The 25,974-nt window shown below is 43.4% G+C and overlaps 2 protein-coding genes and 1 pseudogene across 3 annotated transcripts in view; 2 read left to right on the plus strand and 1 right to left on the minus strand.

The window, feature by feature from the left end:
* LOC125088914 (KRAB domain-containing protein 5-like) overlaps positions 1 to 25,974 on the plus strand; it is a 664,001-nt gene that overhangs the window by 631,754 nt on the left and 6,273 nt on the right. The window lies entirely within an intron of this gene.
* LOC125088900 (vomeronasal type-1 receptor 2-like) lies at positions 3,443 to 4,384 on the minus strand (annotated as a pseudogene).
* The window catches only part of LOC125088871 (KRAB domain-containing protein 5-like), a 67,191-nt gene continuing 60,820 nt past the window's right edge, over positions 19,604 to 25,974 (plus strand). For both annotated transcript variants that reach the window (XM_047710459.1, XM_047710460.1), the window contains exon 1: positions 19,604 to 19,708. The gene's annotated coding sequence lies outside the window, so the exon portion shown is untranslated. The remainder of the gene's footprint in view (positions 19,709 to 25,974) is intronic.

Consider the following 25,974-nt stretch of genomic DNA (forward strand, 5'->3'; position numbering starts at 1 on the left):
GAGAGGGGGAAGCAAGCTCCCTGCTGAGCAGAGAGCCCAATTCGGGTTCTATCCCAGGACACTGGGATCATGACCTGAGACGAAGGCAGAGGCTTTAACCCACTGAGCCACCCAGGCGCCCCTATCTACCCATTTTAGAGAGAAAGAGAGAGAAAGAAGGGGGAAGGGGAAAAGTGAGAGAGGAAACTCAAGCAGAGTCCCTACCAGGTGCAGAACCCAACACAGGGCTTGATCATACAACCCTGAGATCAGACCTGAGCCAAAATCAATAGTCCAACACTTCACTGACTGTGCCACTCAGGCACCCCAGATACCACTCTTTCTAAGAGGTGGAGACTGATTGATCTGCTAAATTTACTGACTCCCTTCCAGTCAGTACACAATGGGGATGGGCAGATAGCAATTTTACAGTGGAGAGACTGGATAACACTACCAACTCTTGATAACCACGTGATTGGGATTAACATCGCCAATGATAAGTAGTGGTTAATTGCATGAATTCCCTGATATGATATGATGTGATTAGATGAGACATGAGATGTTTTTATAAAAATCTATATGCATGGCTGGAATCCATCAAAATCCTTGAGGAGAACACAGGCAGCAACCTCTTTGACCTCAGCTGCAGCAACTTCTTCCTAGCAAGGGAAACAAGGGCAAAAATGATCTACTGGGACTTCATCAAAATAAAAATCTTTTGTGTAACAAAGGAAACAGTCACCAAAACCAAAAGACAATGGACAAAATGGGAGAAGATACCTGCAAATGACCTATCAGATAAAGGGCTAGTATTCAAAATCTATTAAGAACTTATCAAACTTAACACCCAAAGGACAAAAAATCCAATCAATAAATGGGCAGAAGACATGAACAGACACTTCTGCAAAGAAGACATCCAGGCCACCTGGGTGGCTCAGTGGGTTGGGCCTCTGCCTTTGACTCAGGTCATGACCTCAGGGTCCTGGGATTGAGGCCCATGTCAGGCTCTCTGCTCGGCAGGGAGCCTACTTCCCCCTCTCTGTCTGCCTGCCTCTCTGCCTACTTGTAATCTCTCTCTGTCAAATGAATAAATAAAATCTTAAAAAAATTAAAAAGAAGACAGCCAAACAGCCAACAGACACATGAAAAAGTGCTCAACCACTTGGCATCAGAGAAATACTAATCAAAACCACAGTGAGATCCCACCTCACATTGGTCAGAATGGATAAAATTTACGAATCAGGAAACAACAGGATGCGGAGAAGGGGGAACTCTCCTACACTGTTGGTGGGAATGCAAGGTGATGCAGCCACTCTGGAAAACAGTGTGGAGGTTCCTCAAATAGTTGAAAATAGATCTACCCCACCACCCAGCAATCACACTACTGGGTATTTACCCCAAAGATACGAACATAGTGATCTGAAGGGGAGGTCCAAAAATGCATGCTGTGAATTGTGTAAGACTGATAAATCACAGACCAGTACCCCTGAAACAAATAATACATTATATGTTAATTTTTAAAAGGGAGAAAAAAAATCTATAAACACTGTCTAATCAGACAAACCCAATTTCAGAGGTATTCTAGAAAGTACCTGGCCAGTTGTCCACACACCTATCATGTTCATAAAAACTGAGGAGACAGAGAATCTGACAGAATCTGACAGAGAGAAGAGGAGGTGGGAGACACATGCGGGCTATATGAAATGTGGTATTTTGTATTGGATCCTGGAAGAGGGGGAAAAAAAGACATTTGTGTTAAAACTGATGAAATAAGAATAAAGTCTACAATTCAATTTCTAATGTGGTGTCAGTGTTGGTTCCTTAGTTTTCCAGAATGTACTATGGTAACGTAAGATGTTAACAATAGGGGAAACAGACTGAGTGGAAGATGGGAATTCTCTGTATGTTCTTTGCTAAACTGATTCCAAAATAAAAAAATTACATTAAAGTCACAACCCTGGCACCTGGGTGGTTCAGTTGGTTAAGTATCTGCCTTCTACTCAGGTCATGATCCCAGGGTTCTGGGATCAAGCCCCTGGTTGGGCTCTCTGCTCAGCGGGGAGTCTGCTCCCTTTTTGTCTACTTGTGCTCTCTCTCCCTCGGTCAAATAAATTAAAAAAAAATCTTTTTAAAAATAATAATAAAGTGGGCACCTGGGTGGCTCAGTGGGTTAAAGCCTCTGCCTTTGGCTCAGGTCATGATCCCAGGGTCCTGGGATTGAGCCGCACATCGGGTTCTCAGCTCGGCGGGGAGCCTGCTTCCTCCTCTCTCTCTCTCTCTCTCTGCCTGCCTCTCTGCTTAGTTGTGATCTCTCTGTCAAATAAATAAAATTTTTAAAAAAATTTTTAAAAAATAATAAAGTTGAAGCCCCTATAATTTAATTTATTCACAGATATCTACATTAAATTATGTGTGAGTTGATATCTACTGTTTCTTTCAAATGTGTCCATTTACTCTGGTGGGTGATTTCAAAAGCAGGAAAATTCATTAACAAAACAGACTCAATAGATTCATGTCTCTGGTCTCCAAATTGCTGCTCCTTTACTAATCCAAGCTTGATGAAGACTTTCTTTATAAGCTTGTCTCCTCAAATTGGATGCAGACACCCACCCTAAAATCTGCTTCTTAGCAACCAGCCAGCTGGCCCCAATACCTAACCCAGAACAATCTACCCTCTGCAGACCCTAAAAATTGATTCATTTTTTATCACAGACATAAAACATTTATTTAATATTTGCTTTCCACCTCTACCCTTTTAAAACTTCAGCTGACATATCCTCCTGCAAGATTCTCCTTCATCCCCTGGAGTTCACAATTCCAATGTTCAACTGAAAACTTTTTTAATATGTTCATCTTTCTCCACACACGTTTTCTTATTTCAAACACCTACCATTCTCTAAGGATGTAAGTCACAATTTGCATAACCTGGATGTCATTGTTCTTCACAACTAAAACCTAATTTTCCCCCAGCTTTACCTCAGGCCACTTGCATCCCAATACAGAACCCAGAACCCTCTACCCTGAATTCTCTGAATGGTCATCCCACATGTTATTTCTTTGAAAGGCACTGGCCTATCTAGGAAGAAGTAGAGAACCCCTCCCCCTCCAAAAAAAGGCATTGGCCTTACTATCACATGGCCAGTAAATCTTGAGAAAACTTGGTATCTCATATTTAAAATTACATATCCAAAGACATTTCCAGTGTCTCCACAGTATTTCAAGAATGTTTTGTTTATTGGACTCTGAATTTCTCCACTACAGCCATTAATAACATGCAATTACATGAGTACTTCCATAGTATTTACACAGAATTTCATTTACAAGTGGCCATAGTCACTATTGTTGTAGCAGAAATTTCTGTCTTATTCAAAACTAGATGTAAAATGAGACGGACTGTAATTTTGCTGAAGATTCCTTGAAGAATGAGTGTATAAGCAGCTGAACACAGTGCAAACCAGATAGTTTATATTTTTCTGATGGGATGAGGGAATTGTGTATTTCTTCTCGTGCACACAGAAAAGAGTCTGGATACACAGTGGTCATGACTCAAAGAACAAAGAGGCAGACAGTTGGAAAACATGCATTAATTAGGGCAGAAGTATTCATCAGCCACCAACTGGTCTTGCGAAAAATAGAAAAATACATGTAATTGATGGAAGAGGGGGTATAAAAAGACACAAAGGTGCTCCCCAGCAGAAGGATGCTTTGAGTGGCTCTGATCTCGGGGGAGGTTATGGGGGACACTTTGGTCCTATAAATGTGTTGGACCTGCTGCTTATGCCATACAGGTTGGAAACCATAAACCCACTGGCCCAAGTTATGAGTCCCAAGCACAAAACATCATGGGAGGATATTGATACCGTATATAGTAAGTCTGTGTCTTTGTCGTGAAGTGCAGAAGCCCTGTATCCAAACTCCATATTTTCTGAAGTTTTTTTGTTCCATTTGTCAGTCACATACACAGGAACCATAATATTTAGGTTTATATTCAGGATCCAGCAAAGGATATTTGAGGGGCCAATGTGCTGGGGAGCTTTCCCTTTAAGCGCTGCCCACCAGGAGTTCCAGGGGCTGATGGTGATGTCCTGGAAGACACTCAGGAGGCACATGGTGCCCATAGACAACCCCCTGGACACCCTGTGGGTGAAGAAAACAACTTTGCATCCAAAGTCACTGAGAAAATATCTCAACTCAAAAGCCTCTGTGGTCTCTGGGATTCCTCTGGAGAGAATGACCAAGGAGTTAGTTAAAGTCAAGTGCCTAAGAAGCGAATCTGTGGACTTTGACCTGTATCCCCTTAAGCCAAGAGATGACGAACAATGACAGAAAAGCAAGAAGTTCCCAGGGTTCCAAGGACCATCTGCAATAGGAAGATTACAGCAAATTTCACAGCCATTAAGGCCATTCTGTCACTCTCCGGGGTTCAGTGTTCACATCCACAAAGAGAGGAGTCTACATGAACACATGAGCTGTGGGCTGTTTGTGGAAAATAAATTAAAAATTCTTCCTTTGCTATTATTTACCCCTGAGACTTTCTTTCCAATACATGTGTCTTCATTAATTAATGATTTCTCAAATTTGATGTATTTCTTTGTATAGTGCTCATTGAGTCACTCTTACTCAAGCTTTACCTATTGTAAATTATTTAGTATTTACAAGTATGTGCATTTTACAGGCAGAAATTTAATTATAATGAGGTTATATGACTCATTTAAATATTGCAATGCCCAGGTTGCAATAAAGTTTGGTGTTTACCAGCATGCTATACTCTCATAGCTACCTGGTCATATCTTTTTTTTTTCTTAAGACTTTATTTATGGGGCACCTGGGTGGCTCAGTCGTTAAGCGTCTGCCTTCATCTCAGGTCATGATCCCAAGGTCCAGGGATCGAGCCCTGCACTGGACTCCCTGCTCAGCGGGAAGCCTTCTTCTCCCTCTCCCACTCCTACTACCCCTGCTTGTGTTCCCTCTCTCACTGTGTCTCTCTCTCTCTGTCAAATAAATAAATAAAATTTTTTTTAAAAAAAGACTTTATTTGCAACTAATCTCTATACCCAACATGGGTCTCAAACTCACAGTTGAGTTCTTATTATCAAGAGCTGCACGCTCCACCAATGGAGTCAGCCAGGTGCCCCTACCTGGTTGTATCCTTAAATAACCCACTTTTATGCATGCATACATTATCATCTTTGAAATTTATTTCAATTTAGGTTTGGTTGTGCCAATTTCTCATTCTTCTTAAAATAATTGTTCCATTAACCATCATCACTTGTGAGTGAAGATGAAAACTTAGTAAGAACCTGAATATTGTCCATGAACAAAATGGATTTACCAAATATGGACCAGTATTAATACAGCAACAGAAGTAATCATTTGATTTTTTTGTCCAATGGAACCCACCATCGAAATTATTGTGTAATATTTCACTTTTACCCTAAACTGTGGGATTTGTAATTTAAATAAAACATGTAGAGATCGATAAAACATTTAGAGTAGGATCTAAATTATTCCTCATTAGAGAGCATACAATTAGCTGTGATTTTTTTAAAAAAACAACTGAAACTAATCAATTTGAAAAAGAGAATAAAATACAAAACAAGCATGCAAAATGAATCTCAAGGCATGAAATCTTGTGCATTGAATAGGAGAAATGCAAGGGTAAGCCTAAAAATTATGTTAGAACTTTGAAAACGATGTAAAATATTAGAAGATACATTTAAGGGGTGCCTGGGTGTCTTAGTCATTCAGTGTCTGCCTTCGGCCCAGGTCATGATCCTAGGAGCCTGGGACTGAACCCCCTCTCCCATTCCCTCTTCTGTGTTCCCTCTCTCACTGTATCTCTCTGTCAAATAAATAAAATCTTTTTTTTAAGATACATTTAAGCTGAAAACATGCTGAAGTCCTTAATTTTTCTGCTCTCCAAATCCCTCACATGTTGAAGTTACCTTTTCCTGAAAGTCTCCTGTCCTAACTTCACAGATGAAAATTGTCCTTCCTTGATCAAAAGATTACAAATATTTTCAGGAGAGACTATCTCCACTAGATGCATCAAGCATAAATACAAGAAAAACAGTTATGGTTCTCCAAATGCCACTCAGTCCCATTGTTCACATTGAGATAGGATGTGCTTAGCTCCATGAAACTCATTATCACATGCACAGAAGTTTAATGAGGTAACTATACCAATCATGTCAATTTCTCTGTGGTTTCACAGCACAGACTGAATAGCATATTAATTTCTGAACTGCAGGTTTTTAAAAATATTTTATTTATTTATTTATTTGACAGAGAGAGAGAGATCACAAGCACGCAGAGAGAGGGGGGAGGAATCAGGCTCCCCACTGAGCAGAGAGCCCAACGTTGGGCTCAATCCCAGGACCCTGGGATCATGAGCCAAAGGCAGAAGCTTAACCAACTGAGCCACCCAGGTGCCCCTTCTGAATTGCAGTTTTAAGGACTGCAAACATCAGACTGTGTTACTACTTGCAATGAACTCCAACAATCTCCATCAGGGAGGGATATGCTTTAAACTATGTTTGGAGCACTAGTCCCATTGAGGACCTCAGACCTCCGTAACTCCGTAACTCCATAACTCCATACGGACCTCAGTGTCTCCATAACTCGGCCTGTGCCTCAGGAATTGTTGTTCCTATCTGTACAGCTCTGACATCAAGCCACTTTCTTCACAAGTAGAATCCTTTTTCCAGCCACGAGGTCCAACCTGCATCCAGACCCTGATACACCTCCTTCCCTTACACATAGTGTCACTTGGACTGACATTCCAGTCTTTCCTGATGCCAGGATGTGGGCTCACTGGGCCAGTCATGACAGCCCCTGCTTGTGTGTGGGAGGGAGGCAGCCGGTGTTAAGGGCTTGTGGTTCTGTGACTTCACCTCCCCCACAGAACTACAATTATCACTTCACCTCTCAGTGACACATGAGTCAGTTGAGACCACATTTTTTTTTAAAGATTTTTTATTTATTTATTTGACAGATAGAGATCACAGGTAGGCAGCAAGACAGGCAGAGAGAGAGGGGGAAGCAGGCTCCCCGCCGAGCAGAGAGCCCAATGTGGGGCTCGATCCCAGGACCCTGGGATCATGACCTGAGCCGAAGGCAGAGGCTTTAACCCACTGAGCCACCCAGGCGCCCCGAGACCACATTTTTAAAACTTTCTCCCAGATCCCAATTCCCAGAAACAATTATAAGATCCTAGTGAGGCTCTGCAAAAAAACACGTTTTGTGTATGGGAGAAACTTCCTTTTTTCCACAACAGCTGGAGGCAGACAGGGTCTCAGGTGGCAGAAGCAGGAAATGTTTGCATCTGACAGAGGAGGGGCTGGCAGTGATGCCAGTGTATTTCACTGGACTCTGTACTTGCCTAAGAATTTCACTGCCTCCCTCCCCAGTAATTGCCTCTTTCTGCCTAGCCTAAGAACTGCAAAATAAGGAAGGAGATGGGAGGATATAGAGGGCCTGACAAGGATTCAAGGAAAAGCGATACAAAGAGCATGAGATTAGCTAGAGATGCTTCTCTAGACCCAGTCCAATTGTTTGAAAAGCCTGGTTGATAGGGATATTTCTAGGAATATATATTTTATCAATACTGACCCAAAGAGAGATACAAATTCTAAGCTGAGCAATGTCTATAGGATAAGTGGCAATATTTACAGAAGAGTTCCCTCACGAACACAATACAAAGTCATACGGTTTTATCAACAGCATCCTACTACTCTTAAATGTTAGATGAACCATTGCTATGTAGCTGATCCAAAAATATTGAAGGATGACACTTCCTAAAAATTTCCAGAAATCTTACAAAGATAACCACAAATATTTCACACCCCTCCTATCTGCCTAGGGATCCAAAATTATGAAATATTATTTGCAAATATTGCCATAAAATATTATGGCATGATCAAGCACAGCTTATATCTATATTCATGGACAAAAAGACTAAATATTGTTAAAATGACAGGTCTTCCCAAACTGATCTGTAGAGTCAATGAAATTTCAACCAGAATTCTGGGAAATTACTTGTAGGTATCAACTAACTGATTCTAAAGTCTATAGATAGAGGCATAAGACCCAGGAAAGCCAGCCCAGTGTCAAAGCAGAAGAAAAAGTCAGGGGACTGACACATCCTAATGTCAAAACTTAATATAAAGCTACATTAATTAAGGCAGTGTATCTCTGGTAAAATAGTGGGCAAATAGCTAAATAGAACAAAACGGAGATCCTAGAAATAGACTAACTCAAATACAGCCAACTGTATTTGTTGGTCTCACAAAGGAGCTGAGGCAATCCAATGGAAAAAGAACAGTCTTGGGATGCCTGGGTGGCTCAGTCAGCTAAGCGTCTGCCTTCAGCTCAGGTCATGATCCCAGGGTCCTGGGATCAAGTCCCACAACCAGCTCCCTGCTCAGAGGGGAGCCTGCTTCTCCCACTGCCTACTGCTCCCCCTGCTTGCACTGCTAGCCCTCACTATCTCTGACAATTAAATAAATAGAATCTTTTTTTTTTAAAGATTTTATTTATTTATTTGTCGTAGAGAGAGAAGCGAGAGTGAGCACAGGCAGACAGAGTGGCAGGCAGAGGCAGAGGGAGAAGCAGGCTCGCTGCCGAGCAAGGAGCCTGATGCGGGACTCGATCCCAGGACGCTGGGATCATGACCTGAGCCGAAGGCAGCGGCTTAACCAACTGAGCCACCCAGGCGTCCCTAAATAAATAGAATCTTTAAAAAAAAAAAAAAGGATAGTCTTCAGCAAATGGCACTGGAACAAGTGGACAAGTGGACATCCACACCCAAATAAAAATAAACAAACAAATAAATAAATAAAATGCAATCTAGATACAGACCTTACATGCTTCCCAAACATTTACTCAAAATAGATCACAGGGTGCCTGGGTGGCTCAGTCAGTTAGGTGTCTGCTTTCAGCTTGGGTCATGATCGCAGAGTCCTGGGATTGAGTCCAAAATAGGGCTCCCTGCTCTGCAGGGATCCTGCTTCTCCCTCTGCCACTCTCTCTCTCTGTCTCTCATGAATAAATAAATAAAAACTTAAAAAAAAAAAATCACAGACTTCAATGTAAAACACAAAATTATAACCCCCCCCCAGAAGATAACAGGAGAAAATCTAGATGACCTTAGGTTCTATAATTGTTTAGATGCAATACCAAGGGTATAATCCATGAAAAAATAATTGCTAAGTCAGATTTCATTAAAATTACAAACGTCTACACTATGAAAGACACTGTCAAGGGAATGAGAAGACAAGCCAGATATTGGGAGAAAACAAAAGACATATCTGACAAAGGACCATGATCCAAAATACACAAAGAACTATTAAAATTCAACAATAAGAAAACAAACAACTTGATTTTTTTAAATGGGCAAAAGATCTATACGGACACCTCACCAAGAAGACACACACATAGCAAAAAGGTATATGAACAGATACTTGTCACCATGCATTGTTATAAAATTGCAAACTGAAACAGTGAGATATGTTAAGGGTACATCTGAGAGGTATACTCCAAAAATGACACCACCAAACACTAGGTGGAACAGCAGGAACTTGAATTCACTGTAGATGAGAAATGCAAAATGCGATAGCCACTTTGGACGACAGATGAGGGTTTCTCACAAAATTAAATGACCTCTCATATGATCCAGAAATCACACCCCTAGGTTTTTACCCAAATGAATTGGACATTTATGTTCCCACAAAGTTCTGCACACAAGTGTTTATAGCAGCTTTATTCATTCATAGCTGTCCAAAGTTGTAAGAAACCCAGATGTCCCTTAGGAGATGAAAGAGTAAGTAACTGTGGTCCATGCACACAAATTCTAGTCAATCCCGAAAAGAATGGAAATGAGGTATGGAGCCCTGAAAAGAAATGCAAGAACCTTAAATAAGTATTATTATTTTTTAAGATTTATTTATTTGAGGGCAGGGGGCAGAGGGACAGAGAGAATCCTCTATGCTGAGCTGAGCAGGGAGCCCCTTGCAGGGCTAGATCACAGGATATGGAGAAGATGACCTGAGCTGAAACCGATAGTCAGCCGCCCAACCAACAGAGTCATCCAGACACCCAGGTAGATGTTGCCTATCATGTGTACATGCCAATTAGACATGCCGGCAGGAAACGGGTGAGGAATGTGATGATGGTGGGCTCTTCTGTGACTCGTGAAGCACTGGAGGAATAGCCATCTGCAGGGCTGAGTCATGAAGTCATCTTGTTCACGTGGAGTTTTTGGCCTGTTATTCTCAAAAGAGTAAAATGTGTATGTCCTCAATTTTCAGAGGCATTTTAATATGGCTCTGTCTGTGTTCATGTCATAAAGTTGGTACAAACTAGTAATATTCAATAATGGAAAAACAAAGGAATGAGTTTGACCTGTTATATGTTAAATCTTATACAAGAAAAACAGAGAAACATATTTTTAGTTCTTGTGAGACACTTAGAAATATTTACCACATATCAGACCACTAAGCAATTTATATGCCTGTGCTCATGTATTCCATCAATCAGTACACCAGAAAATTAAAAAACAAAATACTAATTATAATTATGAACTGCTTTAATCTTAAGGTCCATTACATATACATATGCATACACACAAATGCACACACATTCTACTTATTTAATCGGTTAAAAATACATAGAATGTGGGGTCCCTGGGTGGCTCAATCATTTGGGTGTGTGTTTTTGGCTCAGGTTGTGGTCCCGGGATCCTGGGATGACATCCCAAGTCAGGCTCCTTGCTGGTCCAGGAGTCTGTTTCTTCTCCCCCTACCTCTCCTTCTCCTTCTGCCCCTCCCCACCCAACCCCTGCAGTTTCATGCATGCTTGAGCACACACTCTCTCTCTCTCAAATAAATATTTTAAAAATACGTAGCAAAGGGTGCCTGGGTGGCTCAGTGGGTTAAAGCCTCTGCCTTCGGCTCAGGTCATGATCTCAGGGTCCTGGGATCGAGGCCCACATCGGGCTCTCTGCTCAGCGGGGAGCCTGCTTCCTCCTCTCTCTGCCTACTTGTGATCTCTCTCTCTCTCTGTCAAATAAATAAAATCTTTAAAAAAATAAATAAATAAAAATAAAGAATAAATAAAAAATAAAAATACTAGCATGTATTTTTATTTTTCTATTTTAATTCTTATATCTTAGGGGTGCCTGTGGCTTAGTTGGTTAAGTATTAGACTCTTGATTTCAGCTCAGGTCATGATCTCATGGTCATGGGATGGAGCCCCATGTCAGACTCTGTCAGACTCTGTGCTCAGCAGAAGCCTTCTTGAGATTCTCTCCCTCTTTATGTCTCTCCTCTGCTGGCATACTCAATAAATAAATAATCTAAATAAATAATAAATAAACAAATGTGGATACTTTCATATTCTTAATAGTCAAACTATTTGATTATTTCTCATTGAGAATGTACTCATTAGGTGTATCTGTTAAGGTCTGTGGACCCAACATGGCAGGGTGTGGTGTTCCCCCACATGACACTAAGCAATTCAGACATGATCCACCCAGAGATAGCACTGGATTGCAGAGGGTAAGGGTTTGGTCCAACAGGATGGCCTCCTGAACCCTGTGTCCCACCCCAATATCCATTTCCCCCCCTTCTCCTTGTTATGCCCAAGTTTTTGTGTCTGAGAGACCACCAAGGAGCCAACACCAATGTAATCACATGAGGGTTTATTTGACAAGCTTAAGCTTGGGCCCAAGTATATCTGACACAGTGGAGTAGGGACTTGGACCCCGAACCAGATTAAAGTCAGAGTTTTTAAAGGCAGAGTAGGGGGGCACCTGGGTAGCTCAGTGGGTTAAAGCCTCTGCCCTCGACTCGGGTTATGATCCCAGGGTCCTGGGATCGAGCCCCACATCGGGTTCTCTGCTCAGTGGGGAGCCTGCTTCCCCTCCTCTCTCTCTGCCTACTTGTGGTCTCTGTCTGTCAAATAAATAAATAAAATCTTAAAAAAAGATAAAAATAAAGGCAGAGTAGGGGTGGACTCGGCGGTAGGTGAGGACAAAGGGGATGTTCAGAGGGCTATCAGGGTAAAGAAGACCGTCAGGATACTGGAGGCCTGGTTATTATCAAGCCAAGGCCGTTTTTCCCCTCTAATGAGGCACTAACATGAAGACAATTGGGAGTTTCCTGGTTGAATGTCACATTCCTCCTATCAAGCGTCCTTGTTAGTGAGATTTAGGTTTAACTTTATTTCCATTTTCTTCTGCCTCAGCCTCCTTCAGTTTTATGGAGGGGAGGGCGATGTTAGGGCTTGAGGAACTGAGTTACTTGTAAATCTCTAGGACATTTGTAAACCAAGGGAGACTCCTGCCTTGCAGGATTGTGATCTCTGCAAGTTAACTATTTGTTTTTCTTTTAGGGCAGCCAGGGTTGGCTGAGGAATGTCACACATACTACTGAGGGGAGGGGAGTGGGTGGAGAGGTGGTGGAAGGTGCCAGCTTTTGCTTTGTCAAGATGGCTGTACTTATATCAGGGCTAGACTCGAGGTGGGTACAGCCTTGTTTTTCTTGGCCTCCACACTTCTCCCACCGTGGTCTCACATCAGATGCCAGCCACCAGTCCCAGGCTGCCACCTCTGCTTCTCACTGACCTGCCACAGTTTGGTGGTGCCAACATCTTCCTCCTCAGGTTCAATTAATTTGCTAGAGTGACTCACAGAACTCAGGGAAATAATGACATACTGGTGTTTTTTAAGGAATGAACAGCCATATGAAGAGATACCTAGAGCAAGACAGCAAACAAAGGAGCTTTTATCCTTTGGCACATGAAGCTGTTGAGGTTCTACAGGTCAGGAACCTTTCCAGAAACTGAGCTTTCAGGTTTTTTTGGAGGTTTCATTACATAGTCATGATTGACAAAGACACCGGCCACTGGCTGATTCCACCTCCAGCCTCTCTCCCCTCCCTGGAAGTCAAAGGGTGGGACTAAAATTCCCAACCCTCTAATCACACAGTTGAATCTCCTGACAACCCTGCCCTTTGATGAAGGCCAAAAGTCACCTTCCTTAATAATGAGCCTATGGGGGTGGGGGGGGGGTGTCCTGGGTGTCTCAGTCATTGAGCATCTGCCTTCCGTTCAGTTCATGATCCCAGGATCCTGGGATTGAGCCCTGCATTGGGCTCCCTGCTTGGCAGGAAGCCTGCTTCTCCTTCTCCCACTCCCCCTGCTTGTGTTCCCTCTCTCCCTGTGTCTCTCTCTGTCAAATAAACAAAATCTTTAAAAAAAAAAGAAAAAAGAAAGAAAGAAAGAAAGAAAAAGGAAGAAAGAAAGAAAGAAAGAAAGAAAGAAAGAAAGAAAGAAAGAAAGAAAAAGAATAATGAGCCTCTCATTTCAATTCTATGACTCTGAAGCATTTTTAGGAACTGCAGATGAAAACCAAATATATCTGAAATAAATTTTGATTACCTGAATGACCAAATACATATTTTGTATAAATCATGGTATCACAGGAGAGAATACTCAGAGATGTTTAAGCCACAACTATGTTACATCTAATTACTGGAAATGAGAAAAATTAGTAAGCTGGACCTGAAATGGGACTTTTGCAGGACAGGAAAACTGGAAAGGAATCAAGCTTTCTGAAAGATAGCATCTTGGAAAGAAGAAAAACCACTGAGTCGCCAAGCCTACAAGTTCTGGAAAGATTCTGGTTTCCCTCCCTCCTTTCTGGTGTTGAAGCAAAATGAAGAAACTTTTTTTTTTTTTTTTTTAAGGGAAAAGGAAGGGCGCCTGGGTGGTTCGATCATTAAGCATGATCGAACATGATTAAGCATGATGCCTTTGGTTCAGGTCATGATCCCAGATCCCAGCTCCCTGCTCAGCAGGAAGCCTGCTTCTCCCTCTCCCAGTCCCCCTACTTCTGCTACCTCTCTCACTGTGTCTTTCTCTGTCAAATAAATAAAGTCTTTAAAAAAAAAAAAGGAAAAGAGTTTATTTGAGCTCAAGTTAGGACAGTTGCCCCAGACACACAATCTTCACAAAGTAGACACGCTCCAGGAAAGGAACATTTAGTGCAGGGCTATGTGCTTTTTTTTGTATGTGAAGAGTTAAAAATCATCATGGCAAAAGACATTCTGGAAAGCTATGGACTTTACCTTCTTTTAGTATCTGCAAGGCTGCATGATTTTAATCTTTCAGGAACCAGGGAGGTTTTTTTCCTTTATCTTTTTGCTTGCTCCTTTTTGTTTTTTTCATTTGTTTTTGTTGTCATTTTGTTTTGTTTTTTGATGTTCCAGGTTTTTTTAATTTAAATTCAATTAGCCAACATATAGTACATCATTAATTTTTTTGATGTACGGCTCAGTAATTCGTTAGTTGTGTATAACACACAGTGTTCATCACATCACATGCCCTCCTTAATATCCATCACCCAGTTACCTTATCCCCCAACCACCCCTGCTCCAGCAACCCTCAGTTGGTTTCTTATAATTAAGAGTCTCTCATGCTTTTTCTCCCTCTCTGATGACTTCCCATTCAAATTTCCCTCCCTTCCCCTATAGTTTCTGGGCTATGTCTTATATTCCCTATATGAGTGAAACTATATGATAATTGTCTTTCTCTGATTGACTTATTTTACTTAACATAATACCCTCCAGTTTTTGTTTTTTTTTTAAGATTTTATTTATTTACCTGACAGAGAGAAATCACAAGTAGGCAGAGAGGCAGGCAGAGAGAGAGGAGGAAGCAGGCTTCCTGCTGAGCAGAAAGCCTGATGTGGGGCTCGAACCCAGGACCTGGGATCATGACCTGAGCCAAAGGCAGCGGCCTAACCCACTGAGCCACCCAGGCGCCCATCCAGTTTTGTTTTTAACAAAGCAGATGTACAATGTATACTCAAGGCAGAAATAAAGCCCACACTCTGAGGTTTTGCCAAGTCATTATGTCCTGGAAATGTTAAAGTGTAGCTTCCCTAGGAGCCCAGGAGCAGGGCCCATAAGCACTAAAAGTTGAAAAATTCCTTTATTTTATCACTGGAAATCCTAAAAAGACTCTGTCCACCAAACACATAACCCTCTCCTCTGTCCCCACCCTCCCCACACCTGGTATTAACCCACACCACATCCTTTGGGGTAATCCTCAAAGATGCCCCCTTACCTGGAGGTGGGAAGGTGGACATAGGCCAGCACTCAGAACTCCCTATTCTATCAATTGTCTACAGCTCCTGATGCAGACATAATAACCGCAATAGAACAAACTTTCATTTTTTTTTTTTAAGTAATCCCTACACCCAAGGTTGGGGCTTAAACCCATGACATCAGGATCAACAACAGTTAGACGCTGTCCTGACTGAGCCAGCCAAGTTCCCCAGCTTCTACATTTCTCTATGGACCTTATTCGATCACACACTGAAAGGGATGTTCTGGCTACCTGCAGACCACAGGTTGTACTCGAGCCATCTGCAGGGGAAACAAGCTCAGCCCATGACTGAAGCTGCCTCAAGACATCCTACATGTGGGGCGCCTGGGTGGCTCAGTGGGTTAAGCCTCTGCCTTCGGCTCAGGTCACGATCTCAGCGTCCTGGGATCGAGTCCCGCATCGGGCTCTCTGCTCTGCAGGGACCCTGCTTCCTCCTCTCTCTCTCTCTGCCTGCCTCTCTGCCTACTTGTGATCTCTCTGTCAAAAAAATAAATAAAATCTTAAAAAAAAAAGACATCCTACATGTGATTTCTCAAACAAGGCAGTCCTTTAGAATTACCTGGGGAGTTTCAAAAAAATATACCTGAGATTCTGATGGAATTGTATCATGTGGCTACCATCGGGGATTTTGAGATGTACTGTCCTAGATGATCATATTGAAAACTCTACAGGCATAAGTACTTGTCAAATTCAACTATATCTTATAATACCTATGAACACCAAAGTTTTCAAAGTATTAGGATGTGGCTTTGGTAGCAGTTCTCAGATGGAAAAGATTTTTGCTATTAAGAATCAAGATTGGGGGGGCGCCTGGGTGGCTCAGTGGGTTAAAGCCTCTGCCTTCAGCTCAGGTCAGGATCTCAGGGTCCTGGGATCAAGCCCCACATCTGGCTCTCTGCTCGGTGGGGAGCCTGCTTCCCCTCCTCTCTCTGCCTGCCTCTGTGCCTACTAATGATCTCTCTCTGTCAAATAAATAAATAAAATCTTTTTTTTTTTTTTAAGAAAAATCAAGATTAGGGTGCCTGTCTGGCTCAGTTAGTGGAGCATCCAACTCTTGATCTTGGGGTTGTGAGTTCAAGCCCTTTGTTGGATACAGAGACTACTAAAAGAAAAATAAAGACTCAGACCTAGGCAGTGTGCAAAGTGAAGTAAATCAAAGAAAGACAAATACCATAGGATTTCATTTATATGTGGAGTCTAAAAAACAAAACAAACACAAAAAAACAAAACTCCTAAATGCAGAGAACAAATGGGTGCTTGCCAGAGAGAAATGGTGGGGTGATGGGTGAAATAGGTGAAGGGGATTAACACGTACAAACTCCCAGTTATAAAATAAATAAGTCAATATGGGAAACATAGTCAATAATACTGTAATTAACATTGTATGGTGAATAAACTTGTCATGGTGAGCACTGAGCAACATATAGAATTGTCGAATCACTATGCTGTACACCTGAAACTAATATAACATTGTATGTCCACTAAACTTCAATAATAAATGTTTAAAAAAAAAAAAGAATTGGGACCAGTTCTCCATCAGCTTGCATTATATGGTCCAACTGTTTTCATGCTTTTGTATCTTCTTCATATGTTTTCATTGTATGAGGAGAGTTGATCATTTTTTTAAAAATATTTTATTTATTTATTTGACAGAGAAAGATCACAAGTAGGCAGAGAGGCAGGCAGAGGTGTGGGGGGAAGCGGGCTCCCTGGCGAGCAAGAGTCTGATGTGGGACTCAATCCCAAGACCCCAAGATCATGACCTGAGCCGAAGGCAGAGGCTTAACCCACTGAGCCTCCCAGGTTCCCTGAGAGTTGGTCATTTTTTTTTTAATATTTTATTTTATTTTATTTATTTGACAGAGAGAGATCACAAGTAGGCAGAGAGGCAGGCAGAGAGAGAGGAAGGGAAGCAGGCTTCCTGCTGAGCAGCGAGCCCGATGCGGGCCTCGATCCCAGGACCCTGAGATCATGACCTGAGCCGAAGGCAGTGGCTTAACCCACTGAGCCACCCAGGCGCCCCGAGAGTTGGTCATTTTAAAGATAATCAACATGCCAATATCTCACCAGATTGTCAGGAAATCTTAAGAAAGATTTTGAAACAAGTGAGAAATTTGAAACCTGTGAAAGATTTTGAAACTCGGTTTCCTTTCAGGGGAATGCTGGCATCCTAGGATTGGTGTTATTGGAATGAATCACAAACTCATTAATTTTTATCACTGCTGAAATAGCCTATGATAGTTCTCTACAATAAAATATTTGTACTTAAGTACTGTTTCCTCTTACACTTTTGGTAAACGATGTGTTTTGGGTTTTTTAAGTAAGCTCTACACCCAATGTGGGGCTCAAAATCATGACCCTGAAACCAAGAGTTGCACGCTCTACCCACTGAGCCAGCCCAGTGCCCCTAAGAAATACTCTTTATTCCACTTGAACACACACATAGTGAAGCTGCCTTGGCCCCTCCAGTCAATCTAGAAGTCTTTAAACTATAGCAAACATTCTTAGCCTCTGTGATTGATTATCTTATCTTTGAATATCTATAGATCATACATTCTTTCCTAGAAACAGCAGAGCACCTCTGCACTTCACCAAACAGAAACCAGACCCCCTGTGTAATCTCCATTAATTAAGGAACCAGACCCCTGACACCCTTGCACAACCCCTGGGGCATAAGGAACCAGACCCCCTTGTACAAATTCTAAGCACTGAGATAACATCTGTAGCTGGTGTCATCAGAGTCTGCCTTCTCTCCAGGTGGCCAGACTCCTGAATCAAGCTCAAATTCCTTCCCAATCATTACTCATCTCTTAGAGAACACCTGGGTAGCTCAGCGAGGTAAGCCTCCAACTCTCGATCATAGCTCAGGTCCTGATAGCAGGGCCTTGAGTTCAAGCCCCACATTGCCCCCCATGCTGGGTGTGGAGTATACTTAAAAAAAAAAAAAAAAGAAAAAAAATTCATGTCTTGTCTCTTGGGTATTGGCCTTTTGAGCCACAGGAACCTGGACTTCGGGTTCTGTAACAAAACATCTATCAAATGCGGGATTACAGTAGGGAAAAAAAAATTCAGTGAACTGAAAAAAAAAAGTAGATATCATCCAACTATTTCAAGATACATGGATTTATGGCTCACCTCCAGCATATAATATATAGATCAACACACTGAAGATAGATGAACAAAGTAACTAGTAACTATTTTCAAGGGTTTTTTAAATTGATTTTTTAAAAAGATTTTATTTATTTATGTATTTGTCAGAGAGAGAGAGCACAAGCAGGCAGAGGCAGAGAGAGAAGCAAGCTGCCCGACCAGCAGGGAGACCGATGTGGGACTTGATCTCAGGAGCCTGGGATCAGGACCTGAGCCCAAGGCAGTGGCTGAACCAGCTGAGCCACCCAGGCATCCCTAAATTGATTGTTTAAAAAAGATTTCTTGGGGCACCCGGCTGGCTCAGTGGGTTAAAGCCTCTGCTTTCGGCTCAGGTCATGTCTCAGGGTCCTGGATCGAGCCCCGCATCTGGCTCTCTGCTCAGTGGGGAGCTTGCTTCTCCCTCTCTCTCTCTCTCTGCCTGCCTGTCTGCCTCCTTGTGATCTCTGTCAAATAAATAAAATCTTTTAAAAAATAAAAATAAAAAAATAAAAAATAAAAGAGATTTCTTTACTTATTTTAGAAAGAGCCTGTGTGCGTTGAGGGAAGGGCAGAGGGAGAGAATATCAAGCAGACTCCCCGCTGAGGACCGAGCCCTAGGAGGGGCTCAATCTTAGGACCCATAAGATCGCGACCTGAGCTGAAATCAGAAGTCCCACACTCAACCCACTGAGCCACCCAGGTGGTCCTATTTGATGGTTTAAAGCAATAGATTGGTAACCTAAACCATCAGATTCCTGTCCACCCACCCACCCATCCTTGTCCCTTGAAAGCTGCTGGATCTGAACCCTCTGGTTGCTCAGCTGCCGGGCAGGTGGTGAAGAACGGAAGCTGTGTTCTGGTGGAAGTGGGTACAAAGCTGCACGTTCTGCACAGGCGCGGTATGCCTGACCCTTCCAGCTCGTGTACCCTGGACAGACAGCTCCAGTCTTCCATCACCTAAATAAGCCATTCTCCCTGTCTGGGCTGCAGGTACAGGTCCGGGGGGAGCCACGGTCGACTCAGATCCCCGCCGAGGTCCCAGCGCCCCCTCTCGTCTCCACCTGCTAGCAGAGGCAGCTTCAGACTCAACCTTCCGCCTAGTAAGAGGAAAACATCTCAGCTTCCGGCCTAAGTGTCCACAGCACAGTAAGCTTTTACCCTGAACGGTTGGAAACGTTTACTGTAGAAGAGTCAGGAGGCATTGCTAGGGGCTCCGCGCGATGCCGGAGCAACACAAACGGACCCAAACCAGAAGACCAAGCTCAGTCTGGCAGATGGGGCGGGGCGCACGGGAAGCCGACTCCCCGCCCACTCGTAGACCCCGCCCCCGCCCCCGCTGCGGACCCGCCCCGTGCCCCTCCCAGCACTGCCGTGGCGTATTTCCGGCAGACCCGGAAGCGGAACCGGAGGAGTGTCGGTCTCCCTGTAGACGGTCCCTTTGCTTCCGCTTCAGGCTGTAGCGCGGCGGCCCTCAGTCGGCCAAGGTCCATACGTGGGTGCGGGGGTGGTGGGATGCTAAAGGCCCCTGTGTCCTCCGGTGATGAGCCCGGACGTCGCTGCGACCCGATCCCAGGGCTGGGTTTCGCATCGGTTGCCGGTAAAATCCCTGGGAGGCCGTCCCTGCTCCCTCTCCAGCTCTGGCGTGGGGACACCACCTGCCTCTTCGTTTCTCTGCTTGGTACCCTTGGCTCACCTTCCTCACGCACCCGGTGCCGTGTGAAAGTCCCCACTAGTGGCCCGATGCCCCTCGCGGGGGCGCCCCCTGCCCGGTGTCCTCCCTGATGCTGGGCTTCTGCGCACCTCACCCTGTCTTGAGGCCCCACCCCCACAGCATCGTGAAGGGCCCCTTTCGCCTGGGCTTCTGCTCACTGTTGCTACCCCTGCAGAAGGTGACAGGCTCGTGTCCCGTGACAAGTCGTGTTTGTTCCGTCCCCAGGCTCATCCCATGCGGGGGATGTGCTAGTCGGGCTGTGGCTCGGGGGCAGCTGTGCAACAGCCGCTTGATGTAAGAAAGATGTTAGGGCCTGAAGTGACGGCCACGAAAGAATTCTTGAGACGTCTTAGTGCGAAAAGGTGGTTTTATTACAGCACCAGGACAGGACCCTTGGGCAGAAAGAGCTGCACTGGGGTCATGAGCGGTGGCCCATTATATACTTTCAAGTTGGGAGGGGATTAGGGACAGCGTAAGTCTCTAAGGAATTTCGGAAACAAGGTTTCCGGGATCTTGAGGGGGCTAGCTGTTAGGGGAAGGTCATTTATTACCTCTAATAAAACCTTGGTCATGAGACCTTCCAGTGTGTATCAGTGGGTCATATGCTTGGAGGATGATTGCAAAACATATCTTGGCGGGGCTGGGGGGAAGGGGTAGGTTAGAACTACAGGAAAATTCTAAAGGAGTTATTACATGTTAAAATAGATGTGCAGGATCCAGGGGTTGGGCTGGGATTTCCTTTTGCCCTTAGCGAAGTGTTAACATCAAGGCAGCTGAGTTCCTAGAGGAAGGTCACTCTGCCTGTTTGAAGGACTTGTCATTGGGCTGTAGACTGTAAGGGCATTTAATAATTTCTCTTCTGCCTCTGTTTCCCACATCACAGCAGAGGGCTGGGATCTGCATCTTTTGGAGTCCCAAACAGACCAGGTTCTGCCATTGCCGCTGACAAAATTCAAAGCCAGAGAAACCAGTGGTGGTGAAAGGAAAAAGGGATTTGCTTCGGGGAGGCGGACAGTGGGAAGACAGCAGAGTAGCCTCTCAAAGACTGTTCTCCAAAGTATTGAAAATACTCCCAGGTTTCTAAGGAAAATGTAGGGCAAAGGTGGGTGGATGAGTAGTAGTGCAGGTAGGCAGTGAAAGTCAAAGCGATGGCGTCTGTGAGTCAATCATTGGTGGGGACTGGCTAGCTCCGGGCCATTCTTAAGTGCTTGAGGGCGTGGTTTCAGTTTCCCTCAGGATGATTTGCTCTCAGGATCTTCCATGTGAGCTGAGATTCGAGCTGGGAAGAAGAACCCAACCAGAAAGTTTGAGATCAAAATGGAGGCACCCGAAGGCCTCTTTTAGTGGCGTGTGTACAGCCCCAGTGCCCCAAAGAAAGAGTATTCCCCATACGAGGGTTTTGGGTTTTTTTGTTTTTTGTTTTGTTTTTTGGTTTTTTTTTTTTTGGTTTTTTGGTTTTGGGTTTGCTTTATTTTGTTTTGTTTTGTTTTTCCTATCCCTGTTTCCTCAAGTTTCATTTAAATTCAATTCCAAATTTATTATTTTTGTTAAATTTCCAGTGTTTTTCCTTTAAATTGTATCACAGATGAGGTCTCAAGAGTTTTATAATAATTATATATTGAAGAGACTCTAGTGTGCAGTACATAATTTTACACTATTTCATTGTGCATTTGATAAACATATGGGAGTCCTAATGCTGCTTTAAGAAAGTACCACAAATAGGGATGCCTGGGTGGCTCAGTTGTTAAGCGTCTGCCTTCAGCTCAGGTCATGATTTCAGGGTCCTGGGATCAAGTCCTGAAAGAGACTCCTGCTCAGTAGGGAGCCTGCCTGTGTGCATTCTCTCTCCCTGTCTCTCTCAAATAAATAAAATCTTTAAAAAAAAAAATTACAACAAATAGGGTGGCCTAAAACAGAAATGTTTAAAAAAAAAAAAAAAAAGGGCAAAACAAAACAAAAATGCACTGATTTCTAGTCCTGAGTGTGGAAGGTGTCTGCAGGGCCATGTTCCCTCTGAAGCCTGTCAGGGAAAATCTTTCCTTGCTCTTCTAGCTTCTGGTCTTGGTGAGCAGTGTTTGACTTTCCCTGGCTTGTGGTGCATCACTCCAATCCTTCATCTTCACAAGATGCATGTCTTTCTATAGGGACACCTGTCATACTGAATTAAAGGCCTGCTCTACCCCAGGATAACCTCATCTTAACTCATTATATCAGTGATGACCCCACTTCCAGTTAGATCACACTGAGGAAGCCGGGGGCCGAGGGCAGGTGGGTTAGGATTTAACAATATCTTCCCTGAGAAAAAGCACAGTTCAACTCATAATAGTAAGGATATTGATGATCTCTTTTATTAAGTCAAAAACTAATTTAACCAGACCACCTGATATGTTTAATGTTATGTTCTCCTTTGCGCAAATCTAGAAATGCCTCATAAGAAAGAGTCACAGTGTATTTGTTGATGGGAAATGCAACCCCTTCGATTTTTGGTTGCATTATTTTTTAATTACTGCTGGTAAAGCAGTCACTGTGTTAAGGGTTTGCTCTGCGTTCTTGTAGGGACACAAGGCAGGCTGCTCCAAAAAGTGGCACATAAAGGTTGTTTTGAGCTAAAAGTAATAAAAACCCAGCAGATGCAGGAAAGGCCCTCTGCTTCCCACGTAACTGCCTAATACACATCGGAAAGGTGAGCCTGCAGCAGGAAGACAAGTATTAACTAAGGCCCCTTGTCTGCCTGATGGAACAATCTTGTTTTCCAAGCTTCTCTATTCGCCTTGCCAGGGAGTCTTCTTCCCTGTCCCTCTCCTTAGCTCAAGTAAGCTCCGTGGTGCCTTGTTGTCTTTGGACTTGCATATCTGTCTGGGTTCCACGGACGTACGCCTGTCTCATGTCTATTTGATTCTAAGGCCAGTGAGATGGACCACAGGGCAGGGGAAGTTCTCCCTCTCCGACATTCTCAATTCTCTTGTTAGTCTGACCTCAAAATATAATCTCTGCTGTTTCAGGTATGTAATCACGTCGTCCATGAATAATAACAGTTCTAGCCTCCTACTGCCCTTGTCTTGTTTCCACCTTTACCTGTTTCTCTGGGCCCCTGCTCAGGCATCCTGTGTGTGGTGAATGGGGAGAGCCCGGACTGGGCCCCTACTCTCAGCCTCACTTTCATGAAAATGCTCTCAGTGTTGACTGCTGATCATACTGTTTGCTAAACCTTCTTGCTGAGATTCTATTTCAAATGTTGTATTTGGCATGATTTTACTACCAAATATCTTTTTTTTAAACATTTTATTTATTTATTTGAGAGAAGAGAGACACAGTGAGAGAGAGCATGAGCGAGGAGAAGGTCAGAGGGAGAAGCAGACTCCCCATGGAGCTGGGAGCCTGATGCGGGACTGGATCCCGGGACTCCAGGATCATGACCTGAGCTGAAGGCAGTCACTTAACCAACTGAGCCACCCAGGCCCCCTACTACCAAATATCTTACTGATGGATCAACCATACTCAAATATGTTTTGTTTAAATCTTATTTTGAGGGGCACCTGGGTGGCTCAGTGGGTTAAGCCTCTGCCTTTGGCTCAGGTCATGATCCCAGGGATCTGGGATCCAGCTCTGCATCAGGCCCTCTGCCCAGTGGGGAGCCTGATTCCCTTCCTCTCCCTGCCTGCCTCTCTGCTTACTTGTGATCTCTGTCTGTCAAATAAATAAAATCTTTAAAAAATTTAGAAACCTGTCTTTAGGGTTTTTCCTGTGATACAAATGGCATTATTGCCTTCTGCTATGAGGCTGAGTTATATGTGTGTGTGTGTGTGTGTGTGTGTGTGTGTATTCAAGAATCAATTAGATGGAGGACCTTTATTAGGAAGAAAGCTGATCATGATGTGGGAAACAAAGGCAGAAGAAAAAGTACTAATATCCTTATGACTACAGGTCATTGACATATCCTTGAAACAGGTAGAGTGACATTCCTCCAAGGATTCAACTGCCATGATGTTAATAGGTTGCTAATGGGAAAAGACAATCCTGACCTGAACTCTCCAACCCCCACCAGGATCCTGTAAGTCTACTGTAACATAAAATATTTCCTTTGGTGGGGCACCTGGGTGGCTCAGTGGGTTAAGCCTCTGCCTTCGGCTCAGGTCATGATCCCAGGGTCCTGGGATCGAGCCCCACATCAGGCTCTCTGCTCGGCAGGGAGCCTGCTTCCTCCTCTCTCTCTGCCTGCCTCTCTGCATACTTGTGATCTCTGTCTGTCAAATAAATAAATAAATAAAATCTTTAAAAAAAAATTTCCTTTGGAAACTTCCCTTTTCTCTCAAACCCCTTAGCTACCTATTGGTAAACATCCTCTAAGCAGATGGCCCATGGATAAACATCCGAAGGGTCCCATGACTAAGGATTATTGGTTGGTAATAAATGACCTTTTCCCAAGAGCCAATAGCCCCCTCAAGGTCTGGGATACCTTGCTTCCAAAATTGCTTAGATACTTGTGCTATATCAAACCCCCTCTAACTTGAAAGTATATAATGGGCCATGCCTCATGACAGAGTGCGGTCTTTCTGCCCCTGAGTCCTATCCCCATGCTTTCCCAAAAAATCACCTTTTGCACCATAGACATCTCAAGAATTTTTTCCTGCCATGGGTATCAAACCATAATGTTCTTTCCTACCTGGATACCAGAGATTAACAGTTTATGTCACAAACCGTTGCCTACCTATAACAGACACATGAAAAAATGTTCAACATCATTAGCCACCAGGGACATTCAAATCAAAACCACATTGAGATACCACCTTACACCAGTTAGAATGGCCCAAATTACAAGACAGGAAAGAAGTGTTGGAGAGGATGTGGAGAAAGGGGAACCCTCTTACACTGTTGGTGGGAATGCATGTTGGTGCAGCCACATTGAAAAACAGTGTGGAGATTCCCTGAGAAATTAAAAATAGAGCTACTCTATGACCCTGCAACTGCATTCCTGGGTATTTACCCCAAAGATACAGATGTAATAAAGAGAAGGGCCATCTGTACCACAATGTTCATAGCAACCATGGCGACGGTCACCAAATGTGCAAAGAGCCAAGATGACCTTCAACACCTGAATGGATAAAGAAGCTCTGGTCCAGGGGCACCTGGGTGGCTCAGTGGTTAAGCCTCTGCCTTCAGCTCGGGTCATGATCTCAGGGTCCTGGGATCGAGCCCCACATCGGGCTCTCTGCTCTACGGGGAGCCTGCTTCCTCCTCTCTCTCTCTCTCTGCCTGCCTCTTCACTCACTTGTGATCTCTCTCTGTCAAATAAATAAAATCTTTAAAAAAAAAAAAAGAAGCTCTGGTCCATATATACAATGGAGTATTATGCCTTCATCATAAAGGATGAATACCCAACTTTTATATCAACATGGATGGGACTGAAGGAGATTATGCTGAGTGAAATAAGTCAAACAGAAAGAGTCAATTATCATATGGTTTCACTTACTTGTAGAGCATAAGGAATAACATGGAGGACATTAGGAAAAGGAGAGGAGAAGTGAGTCAGGGGAAATCAGAGGGGTAGATGAAGCATGAGAGACTGTTAACTTTGCACAAGAAACTGAGGGTTATGGAGGGGATGGGGGTTGGGGGTTGGGTGAGCCTGGCGGTGAGTATTAAGGAGGGCACGTATTGCATGGAGCACTGGTGTGGTGCATAAACAATGTTGGAACATTGGGAAAAAAAATAAAATTGCAAAAAAAAAAAGAAAAAAAAAAGAAAAAGAAGAGTTGCCTACCTGGAGGACAAACCATTCTTTGATAAATATTTCATCTTTCCTTTCTCCTCTGAATATAATCCCCTCTTTGGAAATTTGAAATCCTACCTCCTCCTTCTTAAGTCACCATGACACAAAAGCTTCAATCACCTGTCCTTGAGCCTCATGTCTTTCTCTTTCCCATAATTAAGAACTTCATTGTTTTCTGTACTGAAAATGTCTTACATCATTTTAAGTCTTAGGCCAG

Source organism: Lutra lutra, chromosome 17 (assembly GCF_902655055.1).
Source record: "Lutra lutra chromosome 17, mLutLut1.2, whole genome shotgun sequence".
In the NCBI taxonomy this organism is placed as follows: Eukaryota; Metazoa; Chordata; class Mammalia; order Carnivora; family Mustelidae; genus Lutra; species Lutra lutra.